The sequence below is a fragment of the Tupaia chinensis genome, unplaced genomic scaffold, assembly GCF_000334495.1.
Source record: "Tupaia chinensis unplaced genomic scaffold, TupChi_1.0 Scaffold000075_1, whole genome shotgun sequence".
NCBI classification, from domain to species: domain Eukaryota; kingdom Metazoa; phylum Chordata; class Mammalia; order Scandentia; family Tupaiidae; genus Tupaia; species Tupaia belangeri.
The window spans coordinates 2435656-2455292 of NW_006159535.1; the positions used below are offsets into that span (position 1 = coordinate 2435656).

The following is a 19637-nucleotide window of genomic DNA, read 5'->3' on the forward strand; positions in this document are numbered from 1 at the left end:
GTCCCACAGGAAGGAAAAACAAAAGCAATAACAGACACTTACCATCCTGAGCTAGAGTAAACCAAGCCATCTTTTACATATTGTCCTAGGAATGAATTAAATAGCTTTTTTCTTTTTAAAGCATTTTGCCAGAGGGTGTACATAGTTGTGTAGGGTGGGGGGGGGAGTGAAATAGGAAAAGCACCTCCCATGAAGAATGGTCACTGCCCAATCTCTTCTCTATTTCTTCTCCTTTCTGGATTTTGGGCATGCATATGCACCTGTATTCTTTTTCAAACTGCCTGCTGGGGCACGCTGACCCTGTCAGTTGACAATGTGGGATCCAGCATCCTTAGACACCTGCTATGGACTGACCCATTCCCTGACTTATATGCAGAAATTTGGGGAATATGTCACAATTTTCGTGACATATATCCCCACGTGAGTGTATCACCCATGCTGAACAGGCAAACGAAGTTTGTTCATCTTTCCTTTACATTATTTATTTAAATACAAGGAAGACTTAAGGTTCATGGAAAGTGTATTATCACAACCATGAATGGATTTCAAAGTTTTTTGCATCAAATAAATTCATACTTTAATTCCATTTTTTCTCAGGATCTTTTATAAGTCCTCTGTTGCATTTTTGTTTATTTATTTAAAGAATTATTTTATTTAGCTTTATTTATTTATTTTTTAAAATTTAACCAGAGAGGGTCAGAGTGAGAGGGGGGGGGGTGTAGTGAGAAGGCAAGCTGCCAGGTCTGGGACTTGAACCACAGTTGGCCATGTGGAATTCCAGTGCTTTCAACCATCATTCCACCTGCTGGCTCCAACCTTTCTAAATGTTTTTGTTTCCTAGTGTTCCTTTCATGCTAACTTGGGGAGACAGATATTTGTAGACCATCATATAAACTGATGGCTATCAGGGACATAGGGGATGGTAGCTCTTGAGTGAGTGAATTAACTGGATACTAGATGTTAGGGCTGATTGATGATTACAGACAATCATTGGGTGCCTGCTATGTGCAAAGCACCCAGTACTGGACAATCCTGGCTACAAGTTAAAATCATCCCGGGGCTTTAAAAAATTCCTATGCTCAGTAACTTCTAGGAGTGCAAACCAGGCAGCAGTAATATTTGAAGCTCTTGAGATGATAACAATGTGAAGCCAAGATTGAGAGTCATCCCTGCAGAGGATGCCAAGATAAATAAGATAGTCTTTCCCTGAATTGTACACTCTACACAGGTGAATTTCATGTTGTGTCAATAATTGCATTTCAATACTGCTGTTACAAAAGAAAAATAAAATAATCTTTGTCCATATAGAAACTAAAACTTGGGACCAGCAGTTAGCATAATGGCTATGTTGCTGAACTCCCATATACACGGTTCGAGTCCTGGACCTGGTGTCTTAAATTCATGCTGGGTGAGTGTGTGTGCGTGCCCAAGATCCCGAGAGGAGAATGGAGGAGAAGGGATTGTGGCGTGGCCATCCCCCCTGGAGGGGTGATTTCTCACTTTCTGTCTCTCTGTCTCTTTCTGTCCTTCTGGTGAGTGCATGCTCCCTATAGCAAAAACCTCTCCAAAACAAAACAAAACAAAAAAAGAAACTAAAACTTGACAAGAGGATAAATTATGAGTACACACAGACTATGTAAGTGTCAAATTAGTTGTACAGGCAGTGAATGGGCAAGAAGTCAGAAGGAGAAAGAGCATCAGCCCTGAGGTGGGGATGGGAAGTTATTGGTGATCAGGGGAATCTTCTTAGGGTGCCAGCTCCATCAGGGCAAGGGCTTGGTCTACAAAGACCAGGGCAGATTTTGTTCATCATAAATCCACAGTTGTTGGATGGAGGCTGGGCCAGTAGGGTGAGGTGAGATAGAAAGGCTTTCCAGAGAGGGAGACTGAAGATTTTAACATGTCTCTTTTCAGTAACTGATAGAATATGAAGACCTGTCAATCTGATTAATCAATTGACATAATAGATAAAACAGTGCTCCCAGCAATAGTAGAATACGTTATTTTCAAGCATTCATGGAAGCTCTACAAAAAACTGACCATATTCTATCTGAGCCATTAAGCAAGTCTCAGTGAGTTTCCAAGGACTGTGATCTTAGCACGTATTTGGACCTACTGCCATGCAAGTTAGAAATAACAACAAAGAGACAATGAGAAAATTCTCATACGTTTGGAATCCAAGAAACACTTTTAAGTGACCGGAATGGGAGAATGTTCGTGGGCAAGGTACATATGCAGAAAGGAAACAGGCATATGAGAACAGAAATTTCCTTTAGATTTTGTTTAGTGCTTTGGTGATGTGCATAACAATCTAGGACTTCCAGGATTCATTTTATCTCAACACACTTGAGTGTCTATGGTAAAGCCCTATGTGAGTTTATCAAGACCAAGCCTTGTCAGCACCTCGTTACTTCAGGTGTGGTCGGGTGGCAAGCATGTCTTTACCAGGAAGCGTGCTAGAACTATAGAACCTCAGGCCCCACCTTAGACCTACTAAGTCAAATGTACAGTATACCCATACGCCCAGGTAATTAATTCACGTGCACACTGTGAGAACTTCTGATGGGGGGGGGCATTGAATCGGGTAGGCAGGCTGCCTCCATTCTCTTTCTTTCTTTATTCCTAGTTTTGCTATAGGGCATGTGTGCTGATCAGACAGAGAGAGATCACCCCCTGGGGGGATGACCATGCCGCAATCCCCTTTCCTCCATTCTCCTTTCAAGATTTTGAGCATGCATGCACAGGCACCTGATATGTTTTTCAAGTCTCTGGGATCCACACTTGGAGGGGCTTTTTTCTTTTCTTTTCTTTTTTTTTTTTTTTTTTTTTTGCTATAGGGTGTGTGTGCTTGCCAGACAGACAGAAAGAGACAGAGAGATAGAAAGCGAGAAGTCACCCCCCGGGGGGATGGCCACGCCACAATCCCTTCTCCTCCATTCTCCTCTCGGGATCTTGGGCACGCATGCACACGCGCCCGGCGTGAGTTTAAAACACCGGGTCCGGGACTTGAACTGCAGTCGACTACGTGGGAGCCATTCTGCTAACTGCTGGTCCCCTGGGTTCCACACTTGAACCACTGAGACAGCCACATGGGCTCCAGCTGTGTTAACCACCACACCACTGGCTGACCCCCTCCATTTTCTCTTCAGCCCCTTTAAAATTGGCCTCCACTCTACCACTTAACTAAAATCACTCTTATCCAGACCACCAGCTCTGTCTCTATTGCTAAATCCAAAGCTCTTATCTTATTTTGACCTTCTACTTCTCTTTCTTGAAGGCCAAGCACTCTTACGCTTTTCTCCTACCTCCTTGGCTGCTGCTCCTCTGTGCCTCTCTGGATCCCCTTGCCTGTCACTGTTGGAGTGCCAGGGCCTCTATGGTTGGCCCTCACCACTTTCCTCCCCCCCCCTTTGCCTGGTAGATCCTGTACCTCCTGAGGCTTCCATGACCATGGCTACCCAAGACTGTATTTCTCTCTCTCTCTCTCTCTCTTTTTTTTTTTTAATTTTGATATACACAGTTTTCACTTACCAGAGAGAGACAGAGAGGAAGAGGGGGAGGGAGAAAGTGCCCCCAGTGGGGTGTGGTTGTGCTGTAATTTACTCTCCACTTCTCCATCTTGTCTGGATGCAGGGGATGCATGCACTCTTGTCCAGTTTGTTTTACAAGCTATTGGGGATGAAATTCTAACTATGTGCCACTGGAGAGAGAAAGAGACAGTGAGAGGGAACGTGAGAAATCGCCTCCCAGGGAAGATGGTCACCCTGCAATCCCTTCCCCTCCATTCTCTTCCCAGGATCTCGGGCACGCACACATGTGTACCCAGTGTGATTTTGAAGCCACCGGGTCCAGGACTTTTTCAAGAAAAGCAGTTTTGAACTGGTAAGGATATTTCCTTGAAACTTAAAGCCTAGAAACAGGCTAGTATTCTGTTCAAATAGTAGGTGTATGCACCTATCAACAGCTCAAGACAGGATAAAAATCCTTTAAAACCAGACAACGAAGCTTAGCTTAGAAGAAAAGCACCAATATTTAGTCAAGTCACAGAATGTTGTTTCATCAGTTCAGTCTCATGTACTTAATCTTTCTTCTGTTGTGGTTCGATCTTCCAGATTGAATTCTGGGATATAATATTCATCTCCAGACATTGTCCCTACAATTAAGTTGCCCATTTTCTTAGTTTTTGAACTCTTATTTCTGTGTGTCTGTATTTAATTTTACTGACATAGCACTTCCTTAAGAATTTCTTGGAGATCTGGTCTGGTGCTGGTAAATTCTTTCAAGTTTTGTTTATCTGAGAATGTTCTTGTCTTTTCCTCCCACCTGAAAGATAATCTTGCTGGGTACAGTATTCTTGGCTGAAATTGCTTTTCCCTTAACACTTTGAATATATTTTCCTATTCTTTCCTCACTCGCATTGTTTCCGATGAGAGATCTGCCGTTAGTCTGATGGGATACCCTTTGTAGGTAACTTGCCGTTTTTCTCTTGCCAATCTTAGCATCTTGTCTTTGTCTGCAGTTTTGGTCAATCTGGTTATAATGTGTCTTGGAGAAGATCTTTTTGAGTTGATTCTATTTGGGGTCCTTTGTATTTCTTGGGACTGAATCTTTGAGTGCCTTGTATTTCTCTCTTAACCTCTAAATTGTTAATGCAACTTACTTCTGCACACAGCTTAGATTGTTCCACAGGCAATCAAAACTCGAGGCTTAAGAATGAATGGGAAAAAGCAGATTAAGACACAGCATATGGAATATGAACCATTCATATAAAATTTAACATATTTGTATGAGTATATACAAGAGAACTTCAAAAAGTTTGTGGAAAAACTAAACTAAAGCATAAGGTTGTCTTCATGCAAAAAATGTTGATGGCCAGCTTCTGCGACATAGTCAGTAGCGTATTAGACTGCAGAGCTGGAAGCCACATGTAGACCACATGTGGACCGTGGTTCAAGACCGTGGTTTGGTTGGACTGAAGACAAGTGGTTACGTGCACACATCTCCAGGATCCTAGTGGGCTGGAGGACTGGAAGAGGGGATCACAGTATGACTGAACCTTGTGAAAGGTTTCTCTCTCTCTCTCTCTCTCCATCTTTCTCTCTCATACGCATGGGCCCATACATTCTATTGTGAATGAGTTAAACTATTTTTCTAAAAAAATGTTTGAAATCCAAGCATGTTTTAAAATAATATGCATTTTCCATGAACTAACTGAAGAATTTATGTGTGTGTAGAAGGGTATGATGGTTAGTTTTGATTGTCAACTTGACTGCTGTAAGAAATACCTAGGAATATGATAAAGAATGACTCTGGGTATGTCCGCGGAGAAGACAGAAGAGATGAACATAAAAATCCGAGTAGACTAGGTGTGGAAGATCCATGGCAGACATGGATTTAATAAGGGGCCCAGACAGAGCCAATACAGAAGATGGATGAATCTCTTTGGAGGAGCTGGACAGACTTCTTTTGCTGCCTTGACATCAGATCTCAAGGCTCTCCTGCCTTTGGTCTCCAGGACTTACACCAGCAGTCCCCTGAGCTCTCAGGCATTCAGCCTCAGGCTGAGTTAAACCATTGACTTCCCCGCCCTGAATCCTTCAAACTTGCACTGAGCCATGCTACCCGAATCCCAGGGCCTCCAGCTTGCAGAGGGCCTGTGGTGGAACCTACCAGGTGCCCTAACTGAGTGAGCCGAGCCCCCTCCCCCAGGAAATTCCATCTTTTGGACAGCAAATGACACCACTGACACTGGACTCCCACTTGGCTGACTGTGGTTTGAGTTCTGGACTCTGGGACTTGAAACTCATGCTGGGCGTGTGTGCATGTGTGCCCAGGATCCTGGGAGGAGAATGGAGGAGAAGGGATTGTGCCGTGGCCATCCCCCCTGGGGGGTGACTTCTCACTTCCTCTCTCATTATCTCTGGCAGGGACACATGCCATAAGGCAAAAACCTCTAAAATAAATAAACCTATAAATAAATAAATAAATAGAAATCCCCTCTCATACATCTATCCATGTCCTATTGGTTCTGTCTCCCTAGAATCATTTGAAGAGTGTTCAATGAAGAGATTGTTTACAAATACGTATGCAGGACATGAAGAAACTCAGAGATGACACTGTACCATTGGGTCTCTGTTTCTACCCCTTGGCTTGTAGGATAGGGGGCAGTGATGACAGTACCTGGGGTGCTGGGCGCACGTGTCGAGAGGGCCCTTGGACAGAGCTTGGGCCCAGGCCTAAAGCAGTTACATCGGGAAGGCCAAAGGGAGATCTCTAAACACATTGAGGAAGTTTTCCTTCTCTTCTCACACTCTCAGAGAGGGCAGGGAGCGTCCAACCCACTCTGCAGGCAGAGGAAGTAAGGGAGGGAGAGTCTGCTGTTTCTGCACTCCTTGGTTTCCCCTCCAAGGCTGGGTGACTGCCTCATCACCATCAGTGGGTTTCCAGGGGAAGGGGGTTGCCTGAGCCTCAGCCCTTTCTTCCTGAACTGCAAGGACCCACTCCCACTCTCTGGTCTGTAGGGCTCATGCCTAGGGAGGAGGCTGATGGTTGCCAAGCTTTGCTCTGACTGGGTGGGTAAGGTTAACTCACGAAAAGCCAGGGAGGCCCCCCAGGTCAAACACCGTTCTCCAACCTTGTCTTACTGACAATGAAGCTACTATTTTTGTTTGCGTCTGTCTGACTCGCGTCTCTGAATTGGTTCCAAATTCAGGGTAAGAGACCTGGATGTTATTTCTCAGCCCACTTAAATGCTGGCATCCCTTGCTCACTCACCAATCTCTCATTTACCTGCTCTGGTAGACATTTCAGTCCCCTCTTCCCCCACGATAAAGCCTTGACCCATAGTTTGGCATATGAGGCTCTTTGTGATCTGGCTCCTTTGCCAGCCTCGTCTTTCAGCTCCTGCTCTCTTATCCTTCACACTCCGTCCATGTAGAACATCTTGTTTTCCTTCAAAGAGTCATATTTTCTTCTACCTCCAGGAATTTTCACATGCTACTCCCTCTACCCTGAGTTGTATCTCTCCCAAACTACTCCCATTCATCTCCATTTTCATCTTATCCTTTGGGGTTTACCCATCACCTCCTCCAGGAAGCCCTCCTGGATTTTCCAAGACTGGATTAACTGTCCATCTACTGTTCCAATAGCACCTGGTACTTCCCTTCCGATAGCACATCCTGTTCTGTTTTGTGACTTCCCGCTTCTCTCCCCACTTGATTGATTCTAAGCCTATCAAGAATGGGCCCCTCTGAACCTTGAGGTGGCTTTATCCAGGTACGCAGGGCTTTGCCCCTGGTTGTTTCACTTGTGCTCACTGTCCCCTCTACCTAGCTGCTTTCGGAGGTCCTTGGCGCTCAGTGCTGTCCCCTCAGTGTTCACATCCACTGTCAGCGATGTGCCGACGGCCTTCTAGCCCAAACCTCCCTTGAAGCCCTCCATGTGTTCATCACACCTGACAATTCCTCTTAGGTATCATTTGATACCTCAGACTGACCTCTTCAGAACAACTCAGGACTCCCGCCCCTGCCCAGCCTCGCCTTCCATTAGCCCTCCCTCTCCCTTGAAATGGTGCCACTCTCACCCAGTTACCCAAACCAGAAGCTGGACCTAAAGCCTGGTTTCCCTCCCAGCAAGGGCCCCCCGTTCCCACCGTCAGCCAGTCCTGGTGGCTCTACCTCCAGAACAGAGCTCACTCCGCCATTGTATTCCCTCCCTCCTCTACTGTCTCACTTCAGTCAGAGCCTGGCGCATGTTAGTTCAAAACGAGGTTTTGAAAAAATTGGTTTTCCGCTTCAGCACGTGCCCCGATGCTTTTCTGTTGTCCACTCAAACGTCCTGGGTGACCATTTATAAAGGCAAATCTCCTCGTGTTCTCTGGGCTTACCCTTCAATCACCTTGCCTTCCGCTCCTTACCAGGCCTAGGAGGCCCTGTGTGATCTGGCCCCTGCCCACCTCTCAGACCAGCTCTCACCTCTCCACTCGCCCCGACGCCCGGGCTGCACTGGCTTTCCATCGCCTCCTCCATTGGTGCCTGTGCTTGCAGTTCCCCGGGTTGGACACTTGCTCCCTGGCATCCGGAAGGGGCTAGCTCACTTGCAGTTGCTCAGAGAGGCCGTCGGACCTTGCTGTCGAGGGCAGACGGCGTTCATTACTGCTTGTTTCTGCTTGGTTTTGCTTATTTATTATTGCTCCACTAACTCATGCACTTACGAAGTCAGGGACTTGGCCTTTCTATTTTATTTTTATAAAAATGATAAATTTAATTTATGTATTTATGTATTTTTAATTTTGACCAGAGAGAGAAACAGGGAGAGAGAGAGAAGGAACATGAGAAGCAAGCCACCAGGTCCAGGACTTGAAACAGTCAGCCCTGTGGGAGTTCAATGCCTTAACCACCACGCTGCCTACCGGCCCCGGCGTTGTCCTTTTTAATTCCTGGTCATATCCCTGGCACCTAGCGTGATACCTGGCACATGGTGGGTATGTAACATGGCACAGTCTGAATGTCCCCCCCCTTTAGGTATTTCTATCCTAAGCCCAGGCAATGATATTGGCAGTGGGGCCTTTTAGGGGCGTTGGGGATTAAGGCCCTGATGAAACAGGCTGAGCACGGTCACGTGCCCTGCATGACGGGACAACCGGAAGTTGCTGTCTCTGGGCAATGGGCCCTCCCCAGGCCCTGACTCTGCCGGTGCCTTCATCTCAGACTTCCCAGCCTCTGAAACTGTTTTCCCTCAGCCACGCCGTTTATGGCATTTTGTCCTAACACTTTGGATAGTCTAAGACAGTACATACTGTGGGACTGAGCCTGGCTGTCGTTGGTTCGATCCCATCATATGTTATAGACTGCGTGGATGAATGTTAATTCACGCCTACAAGTACCTGGAAAAAAGTCGTGAAGATTGTTCACCTTTGCCAGGGGGCTAACAAGAGCTTCCTTCCCTGACCTCACTATCAGGGTTGATGGAAAATGAATAGGTATTTGTTTGGGTCCTGCGCCAGGCAGTGTGCTTGACAGGGCGGTCCTGCTAATAACACCCAGCTCTGAATTACTCAGAATGTGTCTCCACAATCCTGAGGACTTAGGGGTCATGGTGGAGAGGAGATTAATGCCTAGGGCCAATCTGTGTTTAGACCATAACTTACTTGAAGTACTTGAATTCATTTAACTCCTTTGTCAGAAAATGAAAGGCATTTGTTCATAGCTTTGGTTCAGAAAAAAGCCGGAGGAATGTTTTGTTACCATCGTGGCTAGTTTCCTAATACACACTGGTTGTTTGTGGATGGAAGTTGTTTTATCAATAATCGCTTTGGCTATGGTTGGTAATGTATACTAGATTTTATAGCAGACAGGAGAAAATATAATAGAATAATATTGCAAATATCACATGTCCCATTACAATGGGACAAAGCCCAACTTACAAAGAACAAACATACGGAAAAAAAAATAGATCTTTTTTTGGTCATAGTTTTAGATGTGCTGGCCAGAGAGGAAGATAACTGAAATAGATGAATCTTGTGATGTTGTAAAATAAATATATGATAACAAGTCTATTCATCCTCTTTGTTACTTACAACTCAATAATAGAAAGCTAGTCCAATTTTTTTTTTTTTGAGAGGTTTTTGCTATGGGGTGCATGCACTTGCCAGAAAGACAGAGAGACAGAAAGTGAGAAATCACCGCCCGGGGCGGATGGCCCCGCGCGATCCCTTCTCCTCTCGGGATCTTGGGTACGCACGCACACGCGCCTGGCGTGAGTTTAAGCCACCGGGTCTGGGACTCGAACAGCAGTTGAGTACACGGAAGTTCAGTGACATAACCATTATGCTAACTGCTAGTCCCTAGATGCAGTTGTTTTAAAAAATAATTTATGAGGTGAAATTTGCATAATTATTTTTAAACTCTTAAACCATCTACTTGAGAAAAGAGCTGGAAAGACCATCTTTCTTTCTTTCTTTCTTTCTTTCTTTTTTTTTTTTAGTTTTTGCTAAAGGGCATGTGGAACTAGGAGAGAGAGAGAGAAAGGGAGGGAGATAAAGTGAGAAAGCACTCCCCCATGGGGGACAGTAATGCTGCAATCCTGACTACTCCATTTTTCCCTCCCTTTGGGATTTTGTGCACATATGCATACATGCCCAGTGTGTTTTTCATGCCACTGGGTCTGGGACTTGAACCGCAAAGTCAACCTGCCTAAAGCCACCTGCCTTAACCACCACACCACTGGCTAGCACCCTGCAAAGACTATCTTAATCTTTCGCTGTTGCAGACAAAGTTGCTCTCAAACCTACCCAACCTATATCCTCCAGGCAAGATTTTACCACTTCTCTTGGGACCTTGAGAATGACCTTCCTCAGACTGTACATGTGCTAGCCCATACTGTATGAATGGTATGTTTGTTGTGTGGTTTTTCTCATGTTGCAAAATGTAATAGGCAGATTTTTACAAGACCTTTCCTTGCCTGTAGGGACCTCATCTGAGTGAATCATCACCGAATGTTTCTAGAGTGGAGCCAAAGTTGGGAGTGTTGCCTACCAGCTTGGCCGCAGACTAGGCCTGCCCTTATACTACGGGGTCGTCGGAAAAGTCACGACGCATTTTTGCATAGAAAAATACATCAATACTTTTCTGATGACCCAATAATTTTACTGAAAGAGTATGAGAGGCTTCTAGAGGTTCCAGAAGGTTGAGTTTAGGTGGGGCTGGAGTTTGTTCCTAAATGGAACAGATGTATTTATTGCACCAGTTTCCCTGGATTAGGAGATGACATGGCACCCAGAGACCATGTGGCTAAGAGGCAGGCCCAGGAACTGGGAATTTAGGAAGCCATATCAGATGTCTGCAAAGTTAGGAACCCACATTGACACACTACTCCTGTTTAACCCTCGTACCCCACTCACGTTTCACTAATTGCTCCAATACTGTTTTTTTCTTTTTTTCTGCTCATTGCTAGAGGTTATATGTGCTCAGCAGAGATAGAGATGGAGATACAGAGAGATGGAGAAGGAGAAAGCACCTCCCCCCACAAAAGGAGTGTGCTCACATTGCAATCTCTCGTCCTCCATTTCTCCATCCTGTCCGGATTTTGAGCATGCATGCACACACACCCACAGTGTTTTCCAGGCCACTGGGGCCAGGATTCGGACCACTGCTGACTACATGGAATTCAGCTTTCTTAACCGGGAGGACACAAAGCTGGCCCCCCCAGTAACATCCTTTGTAGCAATAGGATTCAGTCCAAAATCATGTATAGCATTTAGTTGTCATGACTTTTCATTTTGCTATTTATCCCTCTCAGGCTGCTGTATCTTGTTTTTTTTTTTTTTGAGAGTTTTTTGCCATAGGGCGCGTGTGCTCGCCAGACAGACAGAGACATAGAGACAGAAAGCGAGAAATCACCCCCCAGGGGGGATGGCCACACTGCAATCCCTTCTCCTCCATTCTCCTCTTGGGATCTTGGGCACGCACGCACACACGCCTGGCGTGAGTTTTAAGCCACTGGGTGCAGGACTCGAACCGCAGTTGACTACATGGGAGTCCAGCGACATAGCCATTAAGCTAACTGCTGGTCCAAGGCTGCTGTATCTTGTACAGTTCCCCAGTCATTCCTGTGTTTCATTTCAGATTACAGGCCAGTTGTTTTCTAGAAAGTTGCTCATTTTGCACTTGTCTGAGTTCCCTGATTAGATTTAGGTTATGCGTTTTTGTCAGGGATGTTACAGAGGTGCCCGATATCAATTTGTTCCAGTACTTGTGACATTAAGCTTGATTACCTGGTAAGGTCGCACCGGCCAGATTTCTCCATTGTAAAATTACTCTGTTTGTCCTTTTTAATCATCAATGATTTGCTGGAAGGTACTTTGAAAGTACGTAAATATCCTTCCTCATCACACTTTCACCTCCTCTTTGATGGTTCATAGCTGAATTATTGCTATTACTGCAGCCATCAAAGGGATTTTTCTTTTTTCTTTTTTTACTCTTCGCCATAGGGCACATACATTTGCCAGAGAAAGAGAGACAGGCTGAGGGAAAATGAGAAATCATTTCTCCACTGGGGTAGCCACTCCATGATCCCTTCTCCTTCATTTTCCTCTTGGGATTTTGGGCATGCATGCCCATGCGCCTGCTGCGTCTTGCAAGCTGCAGGGTCTAGGACTGGAACTACACAGTCGGCCGTGTGGGACCAGCTCTGTAAACATCATGGGCTGGCCCACCGGAGTGATTTTTCTTATTCTATGGTTCCTCCGCATTCATTAGTTGACATTCCATGATAAGGAAAAGCTTTCTCCTCTCCCGTTTATTTATTTGTTTCAATATAGACTCAGTCCCACTTTATAAAGGGGTTATAATCTATACCAATGATTACGTATTTTATGCTCAAAACAGCCCATCATGTGGTAGTCCCTCCTAACGTCTTTAGGCAGGTCTCCGTTATTTTTCTAGCACTTTCTTCATCTCTTTTTTACATTTATTTATTTCTTCCATCAGAGAGAGAGAGAGACACCTCACCGAGATCGTTACACTTCCCTCCGCCCCCAGGCTCGGCTGGCCTAGACCGCAGGAGTGCACCCACGCACCTGATAGCTCAGAGAGGACTGGGGATGCGGACTCAGCAACGTTCTCGTGTGGGTCAAACTGTGTTATCACCGCACCGTCACCTGGCCCTCCACATTGTACATTTCTGACATTAAAGACAGATTTCTGGGTCCATCCTGTGCAGTCGCTGGCCTGCACTTGAAATCAGCCACTTCTGCAAAGCACCTTGGTTTGTTTCCCTGGAGAACAGTGCTTAGAAACTGAGAACTGGGAGGAGATGTGTCATTGTAGTGTTGCTTCTCCTGTCGGAGGATAGCGTGAGTAGACCTCTATTTAGTTCTACATATGTTTTTATTATAATGTGGGAAAACCATTGGTCTACACATGCCCTCCAATTCTAATCCAACACCAGGAGAGTCATCCATTTCGGTTATCTTCCTCTCCATACATATCAGTATAGTCACTTGTTTGATCCAGGCTCCCTGTGCGTAACCAGTCTTCTGTTGCTCTTTTTTTTTTTTTTTAAGAGGTTTTTGTTATAGGGCGCGTGTGCTCGCCAGACAGACAGAGAGAGACAGAGAGACAGAAAGCAAGAAATCACCCCCAGGGGGATGGCCACACCACAATCCCTTCTCCTCCATTCTCCTCTCGGGATCTTGGGCATGCACGCACACGCACCAGTTTAAGCCACCAGGTCTGGGACTCGAACTGTGGTTGACTACATGGGAGTCCAGTGACAATAGCCATTATGCTAACTGCTGGCCCCTTCTGTTGCTATCTTGACATCCCTGCACGGATAGCCTCATTGCCTCACCTCTCCAGCCCATCCTCACCCTCTGTACTGGCATACGTGCCCTCCTCACTCCACTCAGACCTTGATCACCTTTTAGGGCCATCACCACCCACCACTTATCCTACTTAGGCTCCTCTACCCCTGACAGGCCACTGGAACCTCCGCCACCACATTAGTCACTGACGCATACATTGGCCCACGCTAATGGCTTCAGACTAAATTATTCAGAATGAAGGGAAAGAAGCAGAGAGGAAGGTTTTTTTTTTTGTTGTTGTTGTTGTTTTTTAAGAAGCTTTTGCTTTAGGGCATGTGTGCTCTCCAGAAAGAGAGACAGAGAGACAGACACAGTGAGAGGGAAAATGAGAAATCACCCCCGGGGATGGCCACACCACAATCCCTTCTCTTCTGTTCTCCTCCTGGAATCTTGGACATGCACACACAAACACATGCCTGACATAATTTGAAGTCCCAGGGTCCAGGACTCAAACTGCAATGCACCACGTGGAAGTCCAGTGACATAACCACTATGCCTTCTGCTGACCCCAAGAAAGGAAAATATTTTCCTGATTTTTTTCAGCATCTTAACATTATTTTGTTAGTAGTGGGAAATAATAATTTGCTTTTATGAAAATTTGATTACATTGCATGAGATCAGATATCCGTATTAATCAGACCTCAGTGAAAACGATGTGATGGAGGCAGAGCCGAGGGTGGGAACAAAGCATCATTCCTGAGCACTGGCCTCCTAGCCTCGCTCCTTACCACACTCTCACCTGCTAGCTAGCCTTCCCACCTGCTCGCTGCCCAGAACACCTCCCACCATGGCCGCCTCAGCAAGTTCCATGTGTATCTTGATTGACTGGAGGACTGTGTTGCAAGACCTAGACCCTGACTAGCCCAAGTGTGTGGAAGCCACCAGAGTAGAGTCTCGATGGCTCTGGCAGTTTTCAATCTGAAGGTTCCAACAGCGACATGTATCCCAGCCCTGCTGCCATGTTTCAGGACCCCTTCCACAAGGACGCCAACAGGCTGGTATTCTGTGGGATTATCAAGTGCAGCTGGAAGACTGCAGAGACCCACGGAGGTATAATTGAAAATGTAACGGACATGGTGAGCAGCCAGCACTCTGGTTCGGAATGGAGCAGGGGTTTAGTTGAACGGGGACAGATGGGCACCCCTTTGGTTGGCCTTCCAGTGGTTTCCCTGGGCCCCAAGGTCCATATTACTTTGGAGGAGGAGTAGACAGAGCCTATGGCAGGGATATTGTGGAGGCTCACTATTGGGCCTGCTTGTATGCTGGAATCAAGATTGTGGGGAAGAATGCTGAGGTCACGCCTGCCCAGTAGGAATTCCAAATAGGACCTTGGGGCGGAATCAGCGTGGGAGATCATCTCTGGGTGGCCCGTTCTGTCCTGTACTGTGTATGTGAAGGCTTGGGAGTGATAGCAACCTTCGACCCGAAGTCTATTCCTGGGAACTGGAATGATGCCGGCTACCGTGCTGACTTCAGCACCAAGGCCATGCGGGAGGAGAATGGTCTGAAGTACATCGAGGAGGCCATTGAAAACCTGAGCAAGAGGCTCCAATACCACAGCCATGCCTCTGATCTCGAGGGAGGCCTGCACACTGCCCGGCGCCTAACTGGATTCCCCAGAACCTCCAACATCAATGACTTTTCCGCTGGTGTGGCCAGCCACGGCACCAGCATCCATATTCTCCGAACTATTGGCCAGGAGAAGAAGGCTAACTTTAAAGATCAGCGCCCCTCTGCCAACTGCAGCCCCGTCTCAGTGACGAAGTCCTCGCCTGCACTTGTCTTCTCAATGAAACCAGCCCCAAGCCCTGCCAGTACAAAAAGTAAGCGGACTAGACCTCAGTCTGCAGTCGGCCCCTTCTAGACTGTCCCACTCCAGCTCTGCTCCCTTCCCCATGGCCCTAATTGTCTCAGTGTTAACTCAAAGGGTAGAATATCAAGATCTTTTTATTTAAAAAAAAAAAAAAAGGAAGAAAGAAAAATATGTGTTCAAAATACTGCTTTTAAAAAAAGTTTGCTTTGGGGCTGGCCTAGTGATTAAGGGAGCCAGATCCCATTTGCCCAACCATGGCTACAATCCTGGGCCTGAAGCTTGAAAAGCACACTGGGTGTGTGTCCATGTATGCTCCAGATCCCAGCCGGATGGAGAAACGGAGGACGAGAGATTACAACATGACCACGCCCCACTGGGAGGTGCTTCCTCCCTCTCTCCCTGTCTGTCTTTCTGTCTCACACACATGCTCTCTAGAATTAAAAAAAAAAAAAAAAAGAAGAAGACAGAAAGAAAGAAATTCAAAATGAATCATAGACCTAAATTTAAAATTTAAGAACTGAAACTACAAGGTTCTAAAAGAAAATATAAGAAAAATCTTTGTTACCCTCAATTAGGTAACAATTTCATAAATAAGACACAAAATGACAAACCACTCATGAGAAAAACTTACAATTCATCAAACATTGAAACTTTTGCTTTTCCAAAGATACTGTTCAAAAAACAAGTTGTTTCATTGTTTTCACTGTTCATGAAAATATAAGTCACCAACAGAAAATATTTGCAAAAATATATCTCTGCTAAACAACTTATATCCTGAATATATTAAGAACACTTACAACTCAATAATAGATAGCCCAATTTTTTTTTTTTTGGAGAGGTTTTTGCTATAGGGTGCATGCGCACACCAGAAAGACAGAGAGAGACAAAGAGACAGTGAGAAATCATCCCCCGGGGGGGATGGCCATGCCACAATCCCTTCTCCTTCATTTTTCTCTCAGGATCTTGGGCATGCACACACACATGCCCGGCGTGAGTTTAAGCCACCGGGTCCAGGACTACATGGGAGTCCAGCGACATAGCCATTACGCCAATTACTGGTTCTGATAGCCCAATTTTTAACAGATAAAGATGTGAAGTCATGTCACCAAAAATAATATACAGATGACCAATAAGCACATGAAAAACGTTCAACATCCTATGTCATTAGGGAAATGCAAACTAAAACCATAATGAGATCACACTACACACTACACTAGAATGATTCAAATCCAAAAAACTGCCAATACCTAATTCTGGCAAAGATGTGGCACATTTGGAATGCTCATGGTGAAAATGCAAAATGATACAACCACTTTGGAAAAGCTTGGTGATTTCTTACAAAGTTAAATAAACACTTAACGTATTACCCAACAATCTCATTCCTGTCTCATACCTACTGTATTATTCGATTTATATGGGTGATTTTACAATATGTAAGCGTTACTTCAGTGAACCTGACTTGGGTGTTTACCCAAGAGAAAACACAAAGACTTGGACACAGATGTTTATAGCAACTTTATTTGTAATTGACAAAAGCAGAAAATAAACCACACTGGTAAATGGATTAACTATGATACATTGGAATACCACTTAGCAATAAAAAGAAAGACTACAAGTAACAAAACTGGTGCGTGCATATAGCACTTTGCTAAGTGAAAGGAATCACGCAAAAACACTACATGCTGGGACCAGCAGGTGGCGTGGTGGTTAAGGCACTGGACTCCCACACGGCAGACCATAGTTCAAATTCCAGACCCTGTGGCTTGAAAATCACGCTGGGCGGATGTGCACGTGTGCCCCAAATCCCAACAGGAGAACGGAGGAGAAGGAATTACGGCCTGGCCATTCCTCCAGGGGGTGATTTCTCATTTTCCCTCTCTCCGTCTCTATCCTGAGAGTGCAAGTGCCCTATGGCAAAAACCTTAAAGAACAAACAAAATTACACACTTACTATATCATTCTATTTATATGGGCTTGTAGAAAAGACTAACCAAGGGGACAGAAATCGGGTCAGTGGTTACCTAGGGCTAGGAGCTAGAACAGGAGATCGATCCAAAGGGCAGAACTTGAAGGTGGTCAAGAAACCATTTTAGGCCTTGGTTGTCATGGAGGTTACATGACTACACATTTGTCAAAACTCATCTAACCACGTTCTCTTTCCCACTATACACGATGGCAGGTGAAAAAGCTACGAAGCAGGATACTAAGGAGAAGAAACCTGAAGCCAAGAAGGCTGATTTAACCCAGTGGCAGGGTTAAAAACGGTGACCCCAAGGCTAAAAAGCCCAAGAAGGGGAAGCCCCATTGCAGCTGAAACTTAGTCCTAATCTGGGGCATCGGCCGATACTCCCGGTCTGCCATGTATCCCAGGAAGACCATGTACAAGAGGAAATACTCGGCCACTAAATCCAAGATCGAAAAGAAAAAGGAGAAGGATCTTGTGACGGTCACAAAACCAGTTGGTGGAGACAAGAATGGTGGTACTTGGGTGGTTAAACTGCTCAAAATGCCTAGTTATCATCCTACTGAAGATGTGCCTCGAAAGCTGTGGAGCCACGACAAAAAACCTTTCAGTCAGCATGTGAGAACGCTGCAAGCCAGCATCACTCCTGGTACCATTCTGATTGTCCTCAGTGGATGCCACAGAGGCAAGAGAGGGGCTTGATACTTGTAACTGGACCGCTGGTTCTCAATTGAGTTCCACTGCATAGAACACACCAGAAATTTGTCATTGCCACCTCCATGAAAATTGATGTTAGCTAAGTAAAAATCCTGAAGCACCTTACCAATGCTTACTTCAAGAAAAAGAATCTGCGGAAGCCCAGACACCAGGAAGGTGAGATCTTCGACACAGAGAAGGAGAAATACGAGATTTCAGAGCAGCACAAGGTTGATCAGAAAGCTGTGGACTTGCAAATTTTACCAAAAATCAAAGCTGTTCCTCAGCTCCAGGGCTACCTGCAATTTGTGTTTGCCCTTACAAATGGAGTTTATCCTCACAAATTGGTGTTCTCAATGTTTTGACTAATTAAATAACTGGTCATTAAAAAACAAAGCAAAACAAAAAACCCCTCATCTAACCATACACCTATTTCTTTTTAAAATGATTGCATTTTATTTTTATTTACTCGTACTTAGTTTTTAAATTATTATTTAAAGTATATTTATTTCATTTCTTCCAGGAGAGAGACAGATAAAGTGAAAGAGACAGAGATAGATACCCCCAACAGGGTCTTCGTGCCACTCACCCCCTGCTTCAGCCAGCCCTAATCACAGGCACGCACAGGTGAATACAGAGAGACCTCAGGACACATGGGTCTGACATCACAGAGCATGGTCACCTCTGTGACTCGGCTGCCAGTCTGTAGCCACATACTTTCTATAGGGGGATTTTATAATATGTAAATGTTACTTCGATGAGCCTGACTTTAAAAAATAATATTGTAATAAATAGCAAAAAATATTGAGAGTGGGTAAGGCATTCTCTTTAGGAAAAGTTCAAATGCTACAGAAGTACACAGACAAGAAAAAGTGAAAAATGAAAATTCCTCTCTGTTGTCTTCAGTCCTAGTTCTATTAGCAGCTTGTAAATATTCCTGCAGATGTTTTTGTGAATACCCACGTATCTTTATAAAACTACGTAAAACACGGTACTTGGTGTGTATTGTTTTGTAACCTGCTTCGTTTGTATCCGTTTTCATGATGGACACCTTTCCCTTTTATCAGCAGATAAAAATCTCGCTCATCTTCTACCTCAGCACATCTGGCTGTCAAGGATGAAGTGAGCTTTCCATAAATGTCATCCACTGGCTTCACTTGCTATGAGTCAACTGGTCAGAGAGGGTCGGCCTGACCGACAAGAGGAACAGACTTATTCCGACAGCTGTTAGTGTCTAAAGGACACCGTGTTCTTTGGACCTGCTACCAAACCAGCTAGGGCAGTTACTCCTCCTATTTCAAAGCAAATTTCCTCTCATCCTTTTGAATTGTCATAGCATTTGTCCTGTAATTTTGCCACAGGGGCTGGGGTTGGAGGGGATGGTGGCCTATAAGAAAATATTTCCATAAATACAGAGCAGTTGTACACACACGATTCCTATGTATTTACTCATTTACTTGCGTTACTCTATATGCTTAGAGCTGAACAGTTCTACTGATCCTAGAGAAACTTTCAAGGTCATGCGAGCCACTAGCACTGCCAGGAAGGAAGAGGGTGAGGTGGCTATGTCATCAGTCTGCAGACAGCCCGTGGCTGGCCCAGCAGATGGCTCTGCCATCTCTAGCAAGCCCAGAGGGGACTCCAGAGGCCCAAGATTCGGCATTGGCAGCTGGAAATGACAGTTGGATTTTGGAAAGTGAGGAGGAGACAGCTTTGGCAGTGTTTGCATTCGCCAGAGCACCTGAGTGTTGCGGACATGCAGGTGTCTACTCACAGACTGCTGCCTGCACTACCCTGACACC

At 45.3% G+C, this 19637-nt stretch overlaps 1 pseudogene; it reads left to right on the plus strand.

Annotated features, from left to right (window-relative positions):
• The first annotated feature begins 14021 nt into the window (after positions 1-14021).
• On the plus strand, positions 14022-15190 carry LOC102493044 (glutamine synthetase pseudogene; annotated as a pseudogene).
• The last annotated feature ends 4447 nt before the right edge of the window (positions 15191-19637 follow it).